The sequence below is a fragment of the Anarrhichthys ocellatus genome, unplaced genomic scaffold (genome assembly GCF_004355925.1).
Source record: "Anarrhichthys ocellatus isolate YVR2014 unplaced genomic scaffold, GSC_Weel_1.0 scaffold161, whole genome shotgun sequence".
Taxonomy (NCBI): Eukaryota; Metazoa; Chordata; class Actinopteri; order Perciformes; family Anarhichadidae; genus Anarrhichthys; species Anarrhichthys ocellatus.
Genome location: NW_022280191.1, coordinates 241,858 through 262,444, shown reverse-complemented (window position 1 = coordinate 262,444; position 20,587 = coordinate 241,858).

The window sequence follows — 20,587 nt, the reverse complement described above, 5'->3', positions numbered from 1 at the left end:
CACAAATTATCATTATTTTACAAGGTTGAATCTGTTCACTCCACTGGACTGCCATTGAAATAGCGTACAGCTCTACTGTATACAGGCAGGTAGTTGGATGTTAATTTATAGAGACCGTCATTCAGCCCTGGCTGCTGGCCCGTCTGTCAAAATGAAAAGATGCTCTCTGTACCTATTTTCCAAGTATCAATAGTCTCTATTTGTACTTCTCACTTTGGCCTCAAGTAACTCCAGATCAAGTTTCAGGGTCTGCAGCAGCAATATCGGTACAGAGTGCCACAATAGTGCAGGGCAGAACTCTTAAGCATTCAACCCCATATCTCCTGCCACTAAGCCCCTCACCCTACCAAAGCCTGTGCCACCTCTCTCTCTTGCTGCACTCTTGCACCACCTGGTGATTTTCCCTTCAGGCTGAGCCAGGCGGCAATCTCCGGTTCTGAAAAGTGAAGCCAATGTTGAAGTGTCTTAAACCTGCATTCTTTCTACTGGCAATCAGGGGGCAAGTCCTCTGTTTGCCAAAATAAGTCTGATTGTATAAAGTCTATGAGAAAATGACTCTACTTCTCTCTTGATTTATTCCCTCATTAAACATTGTAAACATGAGGTTATGGTCTCAATCTCTAGTTTCAAGTCTTCTTCAATACAGCATGATGTTCATTTAGTAAATGATGCTCCATTTAGAGTCAAACAGACCATAAAACAGGGTGTGCTTTATTTATCATTATCAGCATCAGTTATGCAGTATCAGGGTCATCTTACCTAATGATGATTACATTTAAGATGGCTCCTCATAGTTCCTCATAGGTGGAAACATCAGATTGTAAGAGGCTTTCTAAGAAAGTGTAGGACACCATGTGGCCACTAGATGGAATCCTTAACTCACTGCAAAACCTGATCGCTGACAAACCAGCATGCTGCCAGTACTGATGCATGCAATCTGTTTACTACTTCACTATTTCATACAGCCGGTCTTCTGTAAGTATAATTGAACTTATCTGCCTTTAGTCCTGCTTTTACAACCAGTCTGCACTTAGTACCAATAAACCTTTTATAAGAACCATCCCTGTTGTCTGTTTCCATTCATCTCAACACTTCCTCTATCTGTTTCACATTAAACGTTTTGTAGCTGTATCATGATTAGATCATTCTAATGAATCAGCCTTTATTTGGGACCTTACAGTCCACAGATTTTCTCTGACAGAAGTAATTGAGGGTAAGCTCTCATTTATAACCATCTTTTCAGAAAACGTATTTCACATCTAAATAAAACTTAAGCAGATAGAACGGGTTAGAGCGGTGTGGTTAATCAGCAGAGGCATGCCATTATAATTTTGAAAGGAAGAAAGGAAAGGTTTCTGGGCCTAACTTTCAGGCTGGTGGCCATGACTGCTGAGTGAGGTTGACAAGTGTTGGGCTAATTGGATTGGAGGGTAATATTACATCAAAAGACGTCACCCGCTCCTTTAAAATGGCTGTAATTAGGACATTCTTTAACCTCGGACACAGGGGAGATTATGGAGGAGCAGGAATCAGAGCGCATTACAACCACCCAGGTGACACATTCATTTCATAATGCATAAGATAAATAGTCCTCATACTATACAGTACCCACAGGGACCCTTTTTATCTGCAAAGTATAATTCACTTCCTGTCAGTTTGGATATAAATTGGGACAAGGAGTCATTGAATTAAACATGTATATATATTGATCCAAGTTTCAGGGAATTTTAAGCAATAGGTTTGAAAATAGATTTTATGTTTAGATGGGTACTTTGTCAGAAAATACAATTTATTTTTGCAGGTTGCATATCACCCAGTTAAATTCTAATGGCACATTGCGATTGATACAATAATCACTATATGGCGAGGACATTTAGTGGGAAATGTAAGACTCGTCAGAAGGTAAAGCAAGCACACGTGACACTACATCACTGAAACACAGAGTTGAGCATCGTTTAAAAAATGACGATACCAGTACCCTTGAAGCGTTAAGAATATTAACAGAGTACTTCATTTAATACCTTCTCTTACAACTCCGTTCAATGCCCATCATGGGAATGGAGGCATTCAGTGTCGCAAAATGCCACCCCCACCGCATTTATTTTGATCAGATGCCACAGGCGTGAAGTATAGCTGAACTTTCCAACGTCTTGGTGGCATCTCAGCACACTGAACTCGCCGTACTGTATGGGCTGCAGCTGCTGCTGTAGTGGGCCGATCACACATAGCATTGAGAGAAATACCAGATCAAAAACACTCACAGCATGGGTCAAGTTTACTTTCGCCAACCTTTTGATGAATTAAAATAAAATATGAATACAAATCATTGACATCCCAATTGTTGCAGATAGCGTTGGCCTGTGGCAGATCACACATACCAGCTCAGAAAAATACAACTGGCGTCACATCATGATGGAGTGGGTCACCGAAGAGCATCTCAGTGGAGGGGAACAGATTTGGATACGAGAGTAAGATCGATTTTCCTTCTTGAGCAAATAACAATAATAAGTGGCCATTAATAGACCTCTGAGCTGACCTTTGACCCTGACCTCATCCTGGTTTTCTGTGAATTCTGTGACATGTAGCACAGTTATGTCAGTGTTTTAAATACATATGTAAGGTAGAACCAAAGCATTCCTGACTAATACCCAAACCTGGCCTGTGTGTGTGTGTGTGTGTGTGTGTGTTGTTTCAGAGCAGGTAAGAGTCTGCATACTGAGCTGTGCTGTGGACTTGGAACACAGAGTGGTTGGAAAGAACAGACATTTTCCATTGGATGGAGAACTTGGACATTTGTTTTATAGTTGTTGTTCTCGCTCATTACTTAATATTGAAGTCTAGCAGGACAAAAAAAGACCCAGAAGAAGAAGACGGAAAAAAAGGAGCGGCATTACAGCTGACCTCGGCAGATTTATTTTTTCGCCTAATGGATAAATATGTTTTGGAGTTGGCCAAGCGGGTATTAAGCATCCTAGACTGCCAAAGCATTACTTTTACTGCATTTTCAAAAAGTGTTTGATTAAGTGTAACTCAATATGCCTCTTTCTATAAACTGATGCTGTATTTCAATGCCCCCCTCCCGCTAAACACAAAATTGAAAATAAATGATCTCACCAAAAAAGTGGTTATTTTTAAGACCTCTGTATTATAGGGCAACAATAAAACACACCTCCCCAGCTTTTCACTTTGTCTGTGTCTCTCCTCTGGAAGCTATTTCTCCAAACATTATTAAAAACCCACTTCTCTTTGTCTTTTGTTTCTCTGTACAGGCAGGAAGTTATTTTTTCAAAGGGACATCAAATACATTTCTTTGGAGATTTGGAAATGATTTGACACTACCTGCCAGCCAAACTAATTCAACAACCACAACACATGTTTCAGCACTTGAGACCAGAGAGTCCTGGCTAACTCAACAGGTTGAAACAAGAAGTTACCTGAGGCCATAGAGAACAATTCAAGACTAGCTGGAAGTCAACACCGCCCACCTGTCACATTTGTGTGGGTGTGCTTCTGCATGTGCGGCTGCTATCTAGAAGGCACTGTAAACACACTCAACATATCATTGCTATTTCAATTGTTTCACAGCTCAGATTCAAAAACAGGTGGTGTTGTCCGTTGCCCCATAGATTTCTCCTCCTCCAGCTGTGGGGCCTAAGGAGGGTGATAGCGGTTTGTCTCTCCGACACAGTGGTGCAAGAAAGCTCAGCAGCTACAAGACTAACTGCTATGGAATTTGGTGTAGATGTTCATTTGCCACTTAAGGATATTGCTAACTCCTTGATCTCTCCTCTAGCACTCCAACAGTATCTACACGTATACACTAGAAATATCAAAATCTAAGTCACAGATCCCCTCCAAAATTATCAAACACATTTATGCATCCCAGAATATGAACTCCTTTAATTTTAGACACTAAAAAAATCCTCTGGTCCCACTCTTGGGTTAAAAAAGGTGAAATCGTCTAAAAGGGATCTCTTAATCTAGTGGCTTTAGCTGCTGTAATGGATCAAGGTGTCCTCATACAAGGGTTTATATGATATCGAAAAGCAGATGAAAATTGGCCTCTCTGGCTAACTCTGGCTCACTTACAGTTTGACTGTTGATTGGTGTGCATTGTCCCTTCAAAATAAAAAAAATAAAAAAAATGACCCACTGGATTAGGAAAACCAGTTGAAACTTGGGAAAACTTGTTTAACCTCCCAATGGATCCACCCTGGTGACACTGGGATGTATGACAGACAAGTACCAGTCTGAACTCTTGTGTAACTTGGTACACATTTGACAAACTGCTCCATTTCACATTCCCCACACAGATTAACACAGGGTGACTGAGCTCCGACACTCAGCCACAACCCTCTGACCCTGCACCACAGCGTGATTATAGAACGATGGGCAAAAGAAAAGTTATGCAGGATACGAAAACACACAGCATGGTGACGGCAATGGTTTGGCAGCACATTGGCAAACACATCACAGATCCCTCACCGCGAGATCTTCTTACATCAGATTGACAGTTTGAAGGACGTTTTATGACGTCTTACTCCTGTGTCTTCCAACAAAACAATTCAGATACGTGTCACTCCGTGAGACAGTTATGGAGAGAGAGAGCTGATACTTAAACCGAAAGAAACTGATCAGTGACAGTCAGTGCTATAATTTGGCCATTGATGCTCAGAGATACTCATGGAAATGTAAATCTCTGACATAAAGGTTTTCTAACGCACAGATGCCCTTTAACAACTGATACAATGTATATGTCCCTGTACTCCCTTCTCATTTCAAACCCAAAGTGAAGCTGCTGGCCCCTTAACCAGCTCCAACCATCCTTGTAAACTTGTTACAGCGCTAATACAAAAAGTCACAGCAATAAAACGTTAACGCGATTGCTTTAAAACCTGTGTGCCAGCTGCCTCACGCTTTTTTATCGTTTGCATATTCATTTTGTTTTTTCTCATACGTTTCTGCCGTGACACGAGGCCCCGGGAGATGCAGTCGCTTTTGTTTAACAAACCCAGGAGGCCAACCAGTGAGAGGGTTACATTTTTAGATATATAGCTCATCCACTGGACAGGATATCTGTATTTGTATTTGTTGGACACAGAGGTGTGAAGGTTATATAACGGCTTATAACTTCTTCATGTGGTAGTGTATGCATGTGTCTTTGATTGTGTGTAAGTACGGATATGTATATGTGTGTGTGTGTGTGTGTGTGGGTGTGTGTGTGTTGGGGGGTGGGGGTGTAAATGCGTGGGTGAAAGTAGCATTCTCTCATCTGCCAATTGAAAGTAAGGTCAGTCAGGTGGGGAACTACAAAGACAGGATATCATTAGTGAGAGCTGAAGTCACAGCTATGGTATCAACACTGCGTGAAATGAGGTCAGTCCTGTAAGCAGATGGTGGGAGAGAAGCTCACAATTAAATAAAAATACGAACCAGAAAAAAAAAAGAAATCATCAAAGAATGGTTCTTGCAATCCGTCCAACCCACTCGCTACAGTGAACATTGATACTGGGCCATTCTGCAAACCCAAGATTATGTCCAATGACCACATGTGAGTAATCTTTGTCATTAATTATCCTCCCAATATCTGTGGATGGAAACTGCAGCATGGGTAAATAAAGGCTGTTTTATGAATCTGAACCATTGTGGAATCGTGTACATGCACAAGACTAATTTCCACTTCGTGAAATAAGAACAAGAGCTCTGGAGACAACATTGTCCATAAGATGGGTTGGCCAGTAAGGGATAGAAAGAGCAAATTCATGCATTCTAAAATAATTGACAGAAATTGTTATACTCTCCAGTCAGACTAAAAAAGCTTTGTTTAAATGTCGAAGTAATGGGTGCCTGAAATGTAAGAGCTCTTTGCGTACTTTTGTACACCTCATGGAACATGATCTCATCCCTACTCGTCATGTTTTTCTGGAGTCATTAAAGTGAGCCTTTTGCATAGTTAACGGTGTAACATTTGTGAAACTACTTGGTTAGGGTTAAGAAAAAAAAATCTGGTTTGGTTTAGAATAACTATGCTTGTAAAGTAACTTAAGCTAAGTACTTTAGGTTACATAACCTCAAAAGTAAAAATCCAACTTTTGTTTTCACATAAAGCTGGACCCCTGAGTTAACCATTTTAGACCCAAGTGGTTGGGGCAATTGGGCCAAGTGGTGGGATCAGCCCCTGAAAAGCGTGTTTTTGTCTTCTTGTAGACAAATCTGTTGTACCAGCTGGACTTACAAAAGCACAGTTTGGGTTAGCTCTAGCAGGCTTACTTAATACAGCCAGGATTATACTAAGTAACTGGAAAAATTCAAGCACACCTTGTTACAAGGACTTGATACTCATGACGGTTACAGCGTCATACAAGTTATTGCTAGCACAGCTTCTTCCACATTAATGTTGGGGATCATTAGATTGTAATAGAAAGCCTTAACGTGTGACATGTGGGGTGCTGTGAATAGTCTGGAGGGGGAGATGATGAGACCTTTCATGCTGAGCTGTTGTGTTTGTAGCTACAGACTACACATAGAAAGTAACGTTTGTACTGTTATGTTGCAGGATGTTTGAGAAGAAAATAAATCCTTATGACAATAAAGAAAAAAAGATTATAAACAGGGAAATAAAACCATGCCTACATTGTAACACATGGAAATAATTAAAGATGTCGTTTTTAGATCCTCTGAAGTTTTGATGACAGAGTGCCAATTTAGGCAGCCTGCAAATGATTGAGATGTTTAACAACTTTCTGTGGAACCGTAGACAAGCTGTCATTCCTAACCTGACAGAGTCTTGTTAGGGGGGGCGCAGCTTGACACAGTAGCTTATTGAATGTCGGCTGTGGAAATTCGAAAGTATTTAAATGCACCGCGGATGATTAAAATGAAATACAATGTGTCAGCAGAATAATCCCCCCTTCATAACGCACACACACTTTTGCACAGACAGCGTATGCAACAGAGATAGTGCTAACAGTGAAGCTTCTCATATGTCGACCTTCAGCTCCCTGTCTCTGTCAACAGCGTGAACTGGAAGCTGCTCAATACAATCATATCTCAAGTTTGTTTACCCTGAGTTCCCGAAAGGCCTTAACTGGGTCTCAGGGACACAATTTCCAGTTCTGGTTTTGTCCATCTTTACTGTCTCAAGTCTCTTAACACAAATGTTATGTCTGGAAATCCCATCAGCATTGCAACCTGTTGAGGAAACTACACTTGCTTTGCTGGGGAGCCCAATGATCCATGTTGCTATGGACACCATTCACTGCTATAATAAACAGCAGATAACCTTGTACTGCGTATTTTAGAAAACTTCAAAAATGGTTTGCTTTAAGTCACCATGTTTTGATTATTGCAACAGACCTATGCAGTTAGAACCAACGTTCTTAGCTCATGGCAAGGCAACTCTGTATCTTTTTTTTCTTGACGGCATGAATCATACAAATGGAGATAACCATGCGAACCTTCAGACAGTTTATCCTGGAAGCCATTCATGACATTGCAATCATTTCTTCCCATGAAAAAGTGCCATGTGCTGCACCAGGTGGCCGTGATTGTCGGATTGTCTTTTTTGGGTTCCACAATGGGTATGGAGGTTTCAGACATTGTTAGATGGTCTGACAAGCGGTTTGTTTTGGGCATAATGAGGCATTGCGACCCAGACAAACCAGACTCACGTTGCCTGCGTCACTTGAACACAATGCAAAGACTACAGCCAACGACCAACTAGCCCGTACGTTCTGTGCCTTTGTGAGAGGAAATAACTCTCTTTGCCAGCAGGTGGCGGTAGTCTGTATTCGCCATTCAAAAATGGAAACCGGATGACCGGGGGGTGCGGGTATACAAGTTCATAAGTTCTTATGATACATACATAAAACAAAGCAGCATTGGCTGACCATTTTCATAGCACTGTGGCGCACCACTTAAGCTTCATTCTAGATAGCCGTGTCGTTGTGAAAATACTGAAATGATCAGATGAAATGAAGACGGAAAATGAGAAGCGCTTTCCTCACTTCTGTTTCTCTTACCCTGCACTGATTTGCTTGACCTTTGAGTGATTTCTCTCCCCGACAGGACGATTCGGCCGATTCAACACCACGAATTGTCCGACAAGCCGCCGACACGGGCAGACTAGTGCTAATGCAAAACTAGGGAGGCAGGCGATCGCCGGCGGCCCGAAAAGAGCTGATGGTGGACAACTTGTGTATCAGTGTCTTTATGAAGAGACCCTCATCATGGGGTGTCTGTATTCAGCTGAATAATCAACAGCTGCTCCTGGAGTCCCTGCTGTGACTGTCCGTCACATGATTCTGTACACAGACTGATTAAAAGTACCATCGAAAGTATGTGAAAGGGACATTCATGCATCCCGTGCAGTCTTTCTGGAATTTGTTTGATGAACAACATTTCAGCCCATTTTGCTCTGAAGCACTTTACTAGAATAAGCTTATCTCCAGTTCTTAAAAGTACCACTAATCACTGTACTGCCTTCACTCCCACCCCCACCCGTGGGTGCACTTCAGGAGGCTAGGTTCCCTCTTTGTCCTGGCTCTGCTCTGGCCTTTTCAAGGGGCAACTCCCTATTGTGAAGTTACTTAGACATTCTGGATACATCCTCCAACCCACACACAACCTCTCTCACTACACACACACACACACACTCTAACCCCAGGAGACGATAACCTTTGTGAGTTGCTCACTGCATTTCACTATGATGGACTTTTACAGCCAGACTTACATGGCTGGAGCATGGTGGAGTAGTGGAAGCCACGGCAGGGCCTCAGATCAAGAAGAATTCAACAATGCACTCTTCTTCTGTGGCCCCGTGAAAGGCCTCTCCAGCAGAATTGTGACTTCTAATGAAGCAGATTGAGTTATCGAGGCTATAAATACTCACAGCGGATAAGGGAGGTTCTGTTCACTGCTGTGTGTGCAAGTGTGTGTGTGTCAATTGGTACTTTGTTATAGGTTTGTGAAGAAATGGAGAGATAATCAAGCTGTTTGCGCAAATTAATTTGCTGCAGTTCTAACAGGAGCCTTGTTGAGCCTACAGAATGCTAAGCAGTCACTACTGTAATATTTACTTACACTGTTGTCTCCATGTCGGGCACTAAACGCTCAGTACTGTGTTGTTTCTGCCCTGTCTTCTATTATTCAATACATTTCTGGTTCCGATGTATGATGACGTTGAATCAATGTTAGATCACTCAACCACCTGTCCTGGTCTTTCATGGACATGGCTCAGTTGTCGTCATGTGACCTACACAGTAAGTACTGTATGGACCTTTAACATGGTATACATGGGAGGAGATTGTAATTTTCTTTCGGGACTAATCTTTCTCCGGTCGTCCACTGACTCCTGCTTGACCTTTTACAGTGGATGCTCTGAGTGGTTTTGATGTGGGCTGCGGTAAAAAACGATGATGAGAGCTGGTCAAATTCTTTAAATGGTGAGGAAAGGTGCCTCAATGCTTCCTTCCTCATCTCCTTTAGCAGAAGGTACACTGGACCACCCTCTAGTAAAGGAAGGGAGATAATGTTGTCCCACGACCACTTGCGGCAGAAACATTTAAGCAACTTTATTTATAACAAATGGAAAATGAGAACAGAGACAAACTCGATGCTGTACAATTCACTTCATGATTCCTGTCTAAAACAGAATCACACCTCTTAATGGTGTGAAATAAAACATGATTCCTTTAACTAGTCCCCATGAAGTTCTTGCTTCATTTATTGATGCAGATTTAGACACATTACATGTGTATTGTGAGTTTGGGATGTGACTGCCAAACCTGTAAATCCCAATTTATTTGCCTCAGTCTTCTAATCATTGCTGCAGAGAATGGAACATTTGTGCAACAAAAGTAAATGGAACGCTGTTCTGAGATGTTTAAGTGTTACTTCACAGTTTTCACATGAATAATGTTAATTTCACTTCATCACTGATGTTTCTGGTTTGTTTGGAATAATTGAAGTGCACACAAAGTTGATGTTTTAGTGTGGAGGTGTGTTCAGACTAAATAGAAAGTGAACTTTAGAGGCAGGGCATATAAAGTCTAGGCAAAAAGACATCAAGTCGAACACCAGCTCACCTGGGATGGTGTGAATTGACGCAAAGACGGGCCCATGCAAGTTGAAACATCAGTTATAAGCTGAGCTGTAACTGAAACACAGCACATGCACATTGCACATTTACACATAGGGGTGGGGCTTATACTGCTATCTGGCTACAGCTAACATCTGTACCGTCGGTACATAATTAAAGAACCAAACCAAAAAAATCAAGGTCTACTTACTTTAATCACATGTCATGGTCTTCATCCTTGAAAGAAATCAGTTGACTTGTTATCAGAAGACCTATGTATGGAATTGAACCTCATCCCAGTGGGGCTCCTTGTCTGAGCTGTCAGAACATCTAGCCAGAGTCTTGAAGCACTCATCACTAACCATTTAACACACACACACACACACACCTGAATAGTCAAAAAAACACTTTTCCGTGACCTTGAAAAAACATCCTTCTTAATGTTTCTATTTTTAAGTGAATGTAATTGCCCCCAATTTAGCTCCCTGTTAAATTGCAGCATATGTGTTGAGGTGTTAATTCAATTAGAGCAGCAAATACCACTGAGAATGTCACTTTGGGACCTAGTTTAGGGCTCAGCACTAATAGTATAAAGTGATTGCATATTATTGCTGATCTGGTTTGGCAAGTAGCTGGTTTCAATAATCCTGTGTTATCCCCTCTGCTTCCTCTCTTGTTAGTGCTGATCGAACAGGATTGTTAGAGGTATATACAAGATTGTGAGCAATTCTATTGCTTGTGTGATAGAGGTTGAGCGGGTCATCCTCTATTTGGAAGATCAGCGGTTCGATCCCCTGCTTTCGCATGTTGAAGTTTCCTTGGGCAAGATACTGAACTCCAAATTGCTGTTGAAGGCCATGCCATCAGTCTGTGTGTGTGTGAAAGGGGGAATTTTGAGAGAAAAGCGCTTTGAGTGAAAGAGTAGAAAAGTGCTATAGAACCACAAGAACATTTATCAGTATTTAGCTGAGGGGGGAACCGGAGGGTGTGGGCTCTACACTTCCGCAACGACGCTCAGCTGTAACCACCGTATGAGTGCAATGCAGAGCGGCCATGTAAACAAAGCAAGGAGAAGCTGGGATTACAACACAAACAGAAGGAGAATGAAAGCAGACAATGATGCACTATATCTTTACATATGAAATAATTGTTTGCTGCTGTATTCATGCTCTGAAGATGTAGCAAGGAGCACTGGGCTAGTATCCAGGAGAATTGCTAAGTCACATCTTTGTCATTAACATACAGATACCCACATGGTGCTCTCATGTTTTTAAACTTGTGTAGTAGTGCTACAGATTTGACGAGTAGTCAGTGAGAACGTGTTCCACTGATTGATGCGGGCTTCTCTACACTTAAAAACAGTTTATGTCTTGATGTAATCTCTCGTCTGAAAGGACTGAGACAAGTGCTCTCTGAATATTTAATATCTTTTTCTGCTGTCTGCTTAAAGGTCATATCTGAAAAATGTCCCAAATAGAACACCCTTTCAGCCACAATGTTTGAAACCCTGATTTAAGAAACCTGGTTAAAAAAAAATCCCGGTTACTAAGAACTAGAGTAACAGTGAGACCACAAAGGAGGTGATTCCATACCTTGTCTTCTCAATATACTTCACATCTCTTGGGCTGATTATCCACTCACATGGATTTTCTTTCCACTGCTATGCTGATGATCTATTTGTCTTTCCTGAAAGATGTCTTACTGTCATCTCCAAATGGATGATGGTATGCCACCTTCAATTCAATCACTCTAATGCCTCATTTCCACTACATCGTGTTGTTCAACTCGACTCAACTCCCTTTTGGCACCAGGTCCTTTTCCTCTGTTTTGTTTTCCACTGCACATAGTATCCCCTCAGTGTAGACAGGATTCTCAGCTGATCGCCATAGCGATGCCGCGTGAAACTGCAGTGACATCATCCTGAACGTGACATTTAGCAACCCTTTCGTTAGCAACCAAACAGAGGAACGTCTGTGCACTTCGTCAGTTGTCCTGCGTAGTTTTGTGGGCTGCCATTTCTTTTAAATCTGAAACTTGGCTATTTAAAAATGGCGGGTTTGTGCAGGATGTCTCTTGTCACGCTAGTAACAATTCCCTCCATCCAATGAGTAGTCTGCAGTGTTTTGACTTTACATTCTAGAATCGGCTCAGCTCGCTTGTAACCTCTAAAAAAATGGAGTAGAATTGAGTAGAGCCGTGCCGTACCGTACAGTATAAGACTGAACTCTTGGTCATCCCAGCCTCTCCCTCTCTTCAACATATTAGAACGTGGGCAACGTGATTGAGTACTTTCACTGAGCATGTGGTATCTGTCACTCGGTCATGTTGCTTTGCACTATATAACATCAGAAAGATCAGGTCCTATCTCACCGAGTATGCTGCTTAACTCCTTCTACAGGCACTGGTCATCTCTAGCCTTGACCTTTGTAACACCCTTCGGGCAGGGTAGTGCTGGATCCGTCTTCAATACGTTGGATCAACTTATTAACTTGCTTTTAAGAGCCTTGTTCTGCTTTTTTAATCTTCAACCCAGACTTTAACTGAGCAGCTCCTTCGCAGTAACCAGAGCAAACCGTCAGGAATGTTAATGTCCCGATGTATATCCTCCCTCATGGCGTCTCCGAAGCCACATGCGACACAACCTGCGGTCACACAGATGAACAGACAGGAAGAGCCAGAAAAGAGAGAATGCTTAAAAAAGGAAGTCGGAGCATCTGAGAACGAGGTGTAATTACACGTTTGCTCGGCAGCGGCACAGCTACATGCTTGTTTAGTGGTGGGAGGGTGTCCAATGTGTGTGTATCATCGGTGTGTCTATACAGTATGTGGCCTGTGACTGCGTATGTACGTTGTGCATGCATGTGTGTAGGAAGGGAGGCAGTTGGCTTGTTTTATATAAAACCAGCGGATATGCACAATGACCCTGTAACATGCATGCACTTATCAAACTGTAAACCCTGGCCGGGGAGGGTTGTTTACCCTCAGCAGTGTGGGAAAACAGTGGAGTGCAGAGTGCTTGAATGGTTTCTGTATATTTACGTGGGCTTTAAATACTAAACAGCTCAACACTCCGTCCCACATCTCACAGCTTGGCTGCGCACATTGTCACCAGCTGCGAGGCACTGAACCGCAACACCAAACGGGGTCACTTTCTCTTTCTGCTTTTGCCCAGATGATTTTTCAGGATTAGCTGATATCATACAGAAGACTACTTAACTTAAAGGCTTTCGAAATTACACTCAAAGATCCCTCCCCTGGGGATGCCTTTCTCTTAAGGAGAGGATTTGTTCCCTCTGTGACAGCATTAGAGTAATGAGTAGCTCCCACAGAAAGCCACTGTGTTGAATAATTGACTGTAAACACTCAGGGAATGTTAATTAAGCCTCTCACACAACCAAACAGATTCAGTGGGTCATGTTGTGATCTGGGGTACAGGGAAACAAACCTCAGCTCAGTAAAAAGCTGTTACTTCAAGTAAAATGTGCTGAAAGTAATCCAGGTCTTTATGCTTTCATCAGTCTGGACTGCATAGTGGTCGTCCGTCGAGCATTCACAGGGGGAATAATGGCAGCAGCATTTTAGCAAAGAGTCATACATTTAGCTCGGGTTACAGCTAGAGGCTGGGGTACGCTTCAACTGAACCTGTACGCCTGACATGACCGAGTACGTCGGAGGGAAATTTAAAGGCGGCTTGAGAAGCCTGCCGTCTCAGAGAGGGGCCAGACTTAATCACTGTTCAAAGGGGATAACAATGCACAGGCTTTCCCCAGAGACAGTTATGGTGTTGCACTTGGTTGTTCTGCTGTGTGAGGAATAAAGAGAAGAGCTTAAGGGGTTAGGGTTCAAAGTTGGCAGTACTGCAACAAAAAATAAATAAATACAAATGAATAAGTAAATATACAAAGTGATGTCTATGGTTTTCAACCTTGAAGATTTAATATGTATCAAATCTTATGCCACATCACGTCATATCATTTAGACCATAAAGTGTGGTTAACATCACATCAGCTCTTTTAAATCCAAATGGGAGATATGAAGATATTTTACCTTGTGAAAAGAACTTCTGGCAAAATGGCTGCAAAGGCATCCTCGCTGCAGTTGCATCATTACGCTCTTTAAAAGGGGCTACAGCTATTTGTTTTGTATCCGGTTTGACTTGTTAACGAAATGCACCAAATACTACATCCGTACCAATATCACCATGAAAAGATAGGAAACCTACCTGTGTGTGTGTGTTTGTGTGTACATGTGTGTGGAACCAGGGTTTGACAAAAACAGTGTCCAGCAGAGGGCCTTCTTTTATCATCTTTAACATAGGAAGTCACTAAAAACAGAGGTCAAGGCAATGCACAATCTGTGCACACCAACAAACCACACACAGAGAAAAACTACAAATGTCGAGCTGATGCACTTTGTCCTGCTCTGTTGGAGCCAACAACAAAATTAAGGGTTTTAAGAAATTGTCCCCTTTTTACACTCCTGATGAGGCACGATTGTAGAAGGAGCTTGTAACTAAAGGATGCCCCCTATTAGCCGACCTATTGGCTGTTGCTCACAGTACATTTTTATTAATTCATTATTAATTCTTCATGATCATTTTATGGGAAAATAGCCATTACTCATCACATTTCCATCATATTCACAAATCTGACTAAGAGCTAAAGAAAGGAGTCTTTGTGATTGGCATGTAAATGCTAGGTGCCAATTAGCAATACAGAGTCAAATGTTCCAAAAGTTGAATCATCATTCTTATGAAAGTCCTGTATTCCTGTTTGATGATGTCTTAACCTTATTATTATCACTCCCGGAACGATCGTGCGATCGGTCACATGTATGCATGCTAACGGTGCTAACGCTGCTTTGGAATCCTGCTCTCACCATCTCTGTTCAGGAATAGCCCAACATTTTGGGGAATATGCTTATTCACCTTCTAGCGTGACGAAAAGCAGCGATGTTTTGAGATTGCCAGTGTAGCGCTCCTTAAGTTTGTAACTGCAGCGGTTTGCGGGTTTCTGGTACAAGAAGCACGCAACGGGCCTTAGAAAGGATATCCATGAAGATCACAAGCAGAATTAGTGACTGTCTTCCTGCTGCACTTGTATATATTGTCTAAGATAAGAAAAAACTTTATTCGTCCTGTGGGAAATTGCTGGACAGAAGTTGCAATACAAAGTGGGAGGAATGCAAATATTAAGAGTGCGTCTGAAATGTGGATCCCAGAGACAGATCTGGATGCATTGGTTGATCTCGTAAATTCCACACATATCAGAACGGACTGCAGCATTAACACAGCTAATGTTTGTGTGTTTTTATTAACCAGCTGTGTCGGCATGAGGTAATCAACAAAGTAATAGTGAGAACTGACCAACTATAAAATCCGGCAGAAAGACAGATGTGATTGGATAGGTGTTGGCAAAAATAACAATTTTGAAATGTTTTCAACTCATGCAAATGCACCTCAATTCACACAGCAAAGAACTAATATGCACCTGTTCACCTGTCTACTTACGTCAATGAAAAGACGCAAGCAGACGTGAACGGGGGCGTATTTGGTGGGGGAGGTTGTCCAAGACGAAAAAGAAACACAAAACAAATAATTTACTTTTGCAAACATTTTTGCACACCTTTCATTTTAAATCCAATGTTTTCGTTTGACTCAAAGCATGCCTGCACTGGTAGCAAATCACCCCTCAGACTACGGATTCCAGACAAAAGTCTTTAAACTCTATAGCGCTCCTCTCAGAAATACTACCTCTATAACAGCGCTTTCATTTCCTGCAGCCTTAAAGCAGCAGTTACCAGACAACTTCAATAAAAAACAACAAATCTCCTGTAGATTTGACTCGAAGCATTTTACCCCCTGAGAAGAAACAGACACACACACATACACACATGGAAAATCCATTGCTTGCGAACCAATAAGACATGATTATGTGAAGCAGATATGAGATAAAGTTATAAACCTATAAAAAAGATGATGGAAGAGAACAAGAAATGTATTCTAATCTATTTATCCACTTTATATGGCCTTTGTTCACAAACTACAAAGGCTCAGATTAGCAGTCGGTGAATACTGGGTTCGGGGTTTTTATCTGTAAAGCAGGGAACAGTAAAGTGGTTGGCAAGGTCACAAGGAAGAGTGGGGAGGGAAGGAAGGAAGAAAGGAAGGAAGAAACAGATTGAGGGTGAACTCATAAACACACACAATGTGCACACAGTACTGTAATGGTAATTTTTTATGTAGTATATATTTCTACTTACTTAGGATATATTTCTACTCAGTATAGTGTATTCATGAGTAATTTTGCTCTGAATTTTGTTGAACTTCACCGTGTCTCTGTTGTGCAGAGGAAGAGTTCTCCCTCTCTGTTCACAAAGACAACTAACTGTGTTGTATGAGAATGTTCCACCACCAAGGCCTTTGGGCCGCTTGCTTTGGTTGCTGACCGTTTGTTTTTCATTGTTGTTTCTATCAGTCTGAGACCAAAAGTCTGAGACTGAAATGTCTGTAACATTGGCCATCGGCCCCCACCTTTGCTCATTCTGTATAAAGAAAGCTTGTTCACTTTTTTCGAGGTTCTTCCTCACTGAGACTGTACACATTCTGTTGTGATGATTGAACCTTCTCTGCGCAGAGAATAAATACTTAAAAGACAACCTGGTTTTTGATATTATGTATTTCAGCATGAAAAGACTCACACAAAGCGGGTATAGGAATTTTTTTCCACCACAATTGGCGTCACGAACAGGATCCCTTGTAAGATCATCAGGAGTAAACAGGGATCGGTGAACTGGCCCTTCTGCCTCTACATACCTCCAGACAAAGTTAAGAGAGAGAGGCCCAATCCCTGTCCTGATCGTCTTTACTGGGATCCAATCTGGAAGGACCCGTTGAGTCCAAATAACTACAAATTCTCATTTGGTGAGTTGCTGACATTTTTTAAATTAATCGTATGAGTGAAAACCATATCGTGAGACTGAAAAGCAAATATGTCTGTTATTGTTCATATTGGGGTTTTTTTAATTTTGTTTTGTGGGTTTATTGTGGATGTTGGTTAACCTCGTATCCTAGCGTTTTTCTGGGCAGGGACGATTGGGTTACTGGAATACAGTACAAGGGTCAGTGGTTGGCGTTACATGTTGACATGAGTGTTTGACAGTGTAGACGTTGAACATTGTAGTCCTTTGACCTAAGAGATGTTAGAGTCCGTAAGGATAAAAGGAGTCTAGTGGAAGGCTTAGACTGGGTCTAGAGCAACGGCTTTTTATTCAGATTGTGCCAAAAATGAATCTAGAAACTCACAGTGACGACTGTGTTTCAAGAGATATAAAGCGAAAAAAACCGCATTGCCCCATATAAAGAGAGAAAGCGTAATATGGGGGGGAAGAGGAGTATGTGCCAGGTTACTCCGTCTGATGAACCCAATGTCATGTTCATGGTAGGAAAATGTGGGAAAGTGAGCTGCCAACATCCAAACGAATGAGTGAATGAATGTGGTTTTCCTGCGGGAGGTTTATTCAGTCTCAATCTGATACAGAAATTACACACAGAGTTGGGAAAAAAGAGAATGATGTGAAAATCAAATAAAATCAAATAAAGGTGAAACATTTGGAAATGATAAAAGTTATAGAATGAGCCTGAGCGGGCCGATGCCAAGGTCTTACCTCCAATAATAAAATACATGTCGGACAAAGATAATTAGACGGCCAAACAATTGGAAGAATGGATAAAATTGGAGTTAGCCTATGACAAAAATTAGATCAACTCAAACCGTGTCTGGAGCAGAGAGGAAAAGGCGAATCAGAAACAGATGAAGTAATGTCCAAGAGGTAAAGAAAGATATATACATGTAGATATATTTGAATAAGACATATACAACTGATAGAAAATAAGAATATACTGCTGAACTTTGTTTTTTACAGTACATAACTACATTCATATAGCAACATATACACAACAACACACATTCAAATATACGGGTTGACCATGGCCCTGTACTGACCTGGTATTAACATGCATCTAGGGTGATCCGATCCCAAGTTGACAGCTCCAAGTACCAGTGGGAATGCACACAAGTCACATTGAGGACGCTTTGAGAGCTTATCACTCAGACCACATTTGGTGGTGTTAGTAGTACGGAGATCGCCCGGTAGACAATAATCTTGTATCTTACTGTCTATAAAATGTACCCAAATTCACGAACATGTAGGAATTCCTCTTCTGCTGCCTCTCGCCAGTTAAAAACAACAATGCATTCGGTCTTTGCAAATGGAAATGACAACCTGTTATCACTCCCAATGCATCAAATAACTCATCTCGATCAGTGCTCCTCGTCGTCTCACACTGAAGCACATTTAACGTGTGTATGCAACGCACCCACCCGCGGCATTACGGGCAGAGCGACTGACAGCGAGATAGCCTAGATAGGGCGGGAAGGGTGGTGGATGGGTCAGGATTTTAGTCCAGGAGACCGCTGCTAGTATAGTTCACATTTTGTCACGTCAGTCGTCTGTCCAAACCTAATTTCCTGTGAAGATGGAAGGGTATTTTGAAAAGACTCGGAGAGACAAAGTGGTGTCAAAACGTGTTGACTTTTTTGACATGACTTTGCTCCTTTTTTTTTGCACATGGTGCAATTTTTGAGTCGTCCAATTCCACAAAATGTTGTGGTCACATCCAGCATGAACTGCAGATTGAATGAGTGTATTCTGTGTAAATGCAATGATCAGAGACACTGTGATGCATCAATCAAAATCAAATGCATTTTCCCAATGTTTTTATGCACATCCACATTCATACTGGGGAATTTGATGCAAATCAGCAAAACAATGGTGATAATATATCCCGGCATTTTAAAAGGACTATGTATTGGAGGTCTCATGCTGCCCTCTGTAATAATACCTGTGTCTGCACAGGTCCCTCTCTCTTTTCAGCAGGTCGCACTGCAGCTCACAATTTGCACTGAGCTTGAGTCCAGCCTGGTGAGAGACTTAGACCCTTTATATGGGTCTAAAACCCAGCGTTTCAACCAATAAACAGACCTTGTTCACAGCAGTCATTTTCTGTGCTTTTCCTGCTATAACAAGTAAAAATGTCTGCTGTGAAAAGGTCAATAAACATAATAAAATGTAAGTAAAAAAGCAACAGATACTTTTATTTATGGGATTTCCAGATAAGTACCTCACATTCGTTACAACAACAACAACCTCATTACTTCTAGGCACCGGAGCGCCTCCTCGTCATCCAACTCTTCAATGATTTTTTTTCCATCCATGGAGTTGTGTCGTGCCAAACTTATATGGAACTATTGAATCGCACCTATCAAATAAATTGAAGACCGCCTGACAAAGGATTTGAAAAACGAGGGTCCAAAGTGCGAAAGATGCCCACACCAGGCTGCGCAAGACGTATAGGTGCATACATATACAGGAGTATAGCATGAGGCACATAGATCGGACATCCTTTCTGTTGAAAGTTCAGACATCTGATTAGGATAGCTCTCTGTGAAGACGAGCTCCAGGCCACTCTAATATGATACTGAAGAGATTATATAGCCATCCTCTATGTCTATGCCACTTTGACCTGGACACAAGTAAGTTGTAGAAAATAGGTGGATGCATCCTCCAAGCTCAAGCTTAGATAGCCCGGGTATGTCACTTGCGTTATTTTCTGAGAAGTGATTAAGCTCTTCCAGAGTTGTCAGCCCCGGACCTTTAGGATTTTAGATAAAGCACTTGGAATATAAAAGGGTTCTTGGTCAGACCCCCTGGGTGGGTTCTAGATGAAACCCTTGGAGTACAACAGAGATCTTTGTATAACCCCCTTAGTGGGCTCTTGTGAGCAACCTTAGAAGGTGGAAAGGTTCTGGATGGAACCTTCAGAGAGGGCCCTGGGTGGAACTAATGTACCAAAGAAGGGTTTTCTGTAGAACTGAATTCTGAGTGGAGTGGAATCTTTCAAAAATGGTAGTATAACCCTTTATGTTGGGTTTGAGGTTCAACACTCTGAAAGGGTTCCTAGTAGAACCTTTTTAAAACGGACCAAAAATGTTTCTCCTACAATGGTAGACTGCCCCTTTATTTAAAGCTTCCAATGAGAGATCCAGAGATGTAAGGAGTTCAACAGAGTGCGCAGAGTAGTGTTGAGGATAGACTGACAATAGAGCAGGCAGCTTGTAGAGAACAACAGTTGCTTATGGCCGTGACGCAGTAAACAATTTTTACTCAGAATGAGAGCCAGTTGAATCGTTGGCTCTCATACTGTGTTAAAAATGCTTTCTCCATCGAAGGTTCTGGGGTGCACTTGCTTACAAAGATTCACAATGACTAGAAACATCCTGGTGGAGAGCAATCACAAAGAATTCTCAACTTTTTGTTTACGCTGACGGTGAAATGAGAAAAGCTCTTGGTCGGGAGCATTTCACTGAACAGTAGAGTAGGATGAGATGTTGTCCTTGGAAAATCAATTGCTAGAGATCTTTTCTCTCCGACTCCTGCTGCAGCATCTTA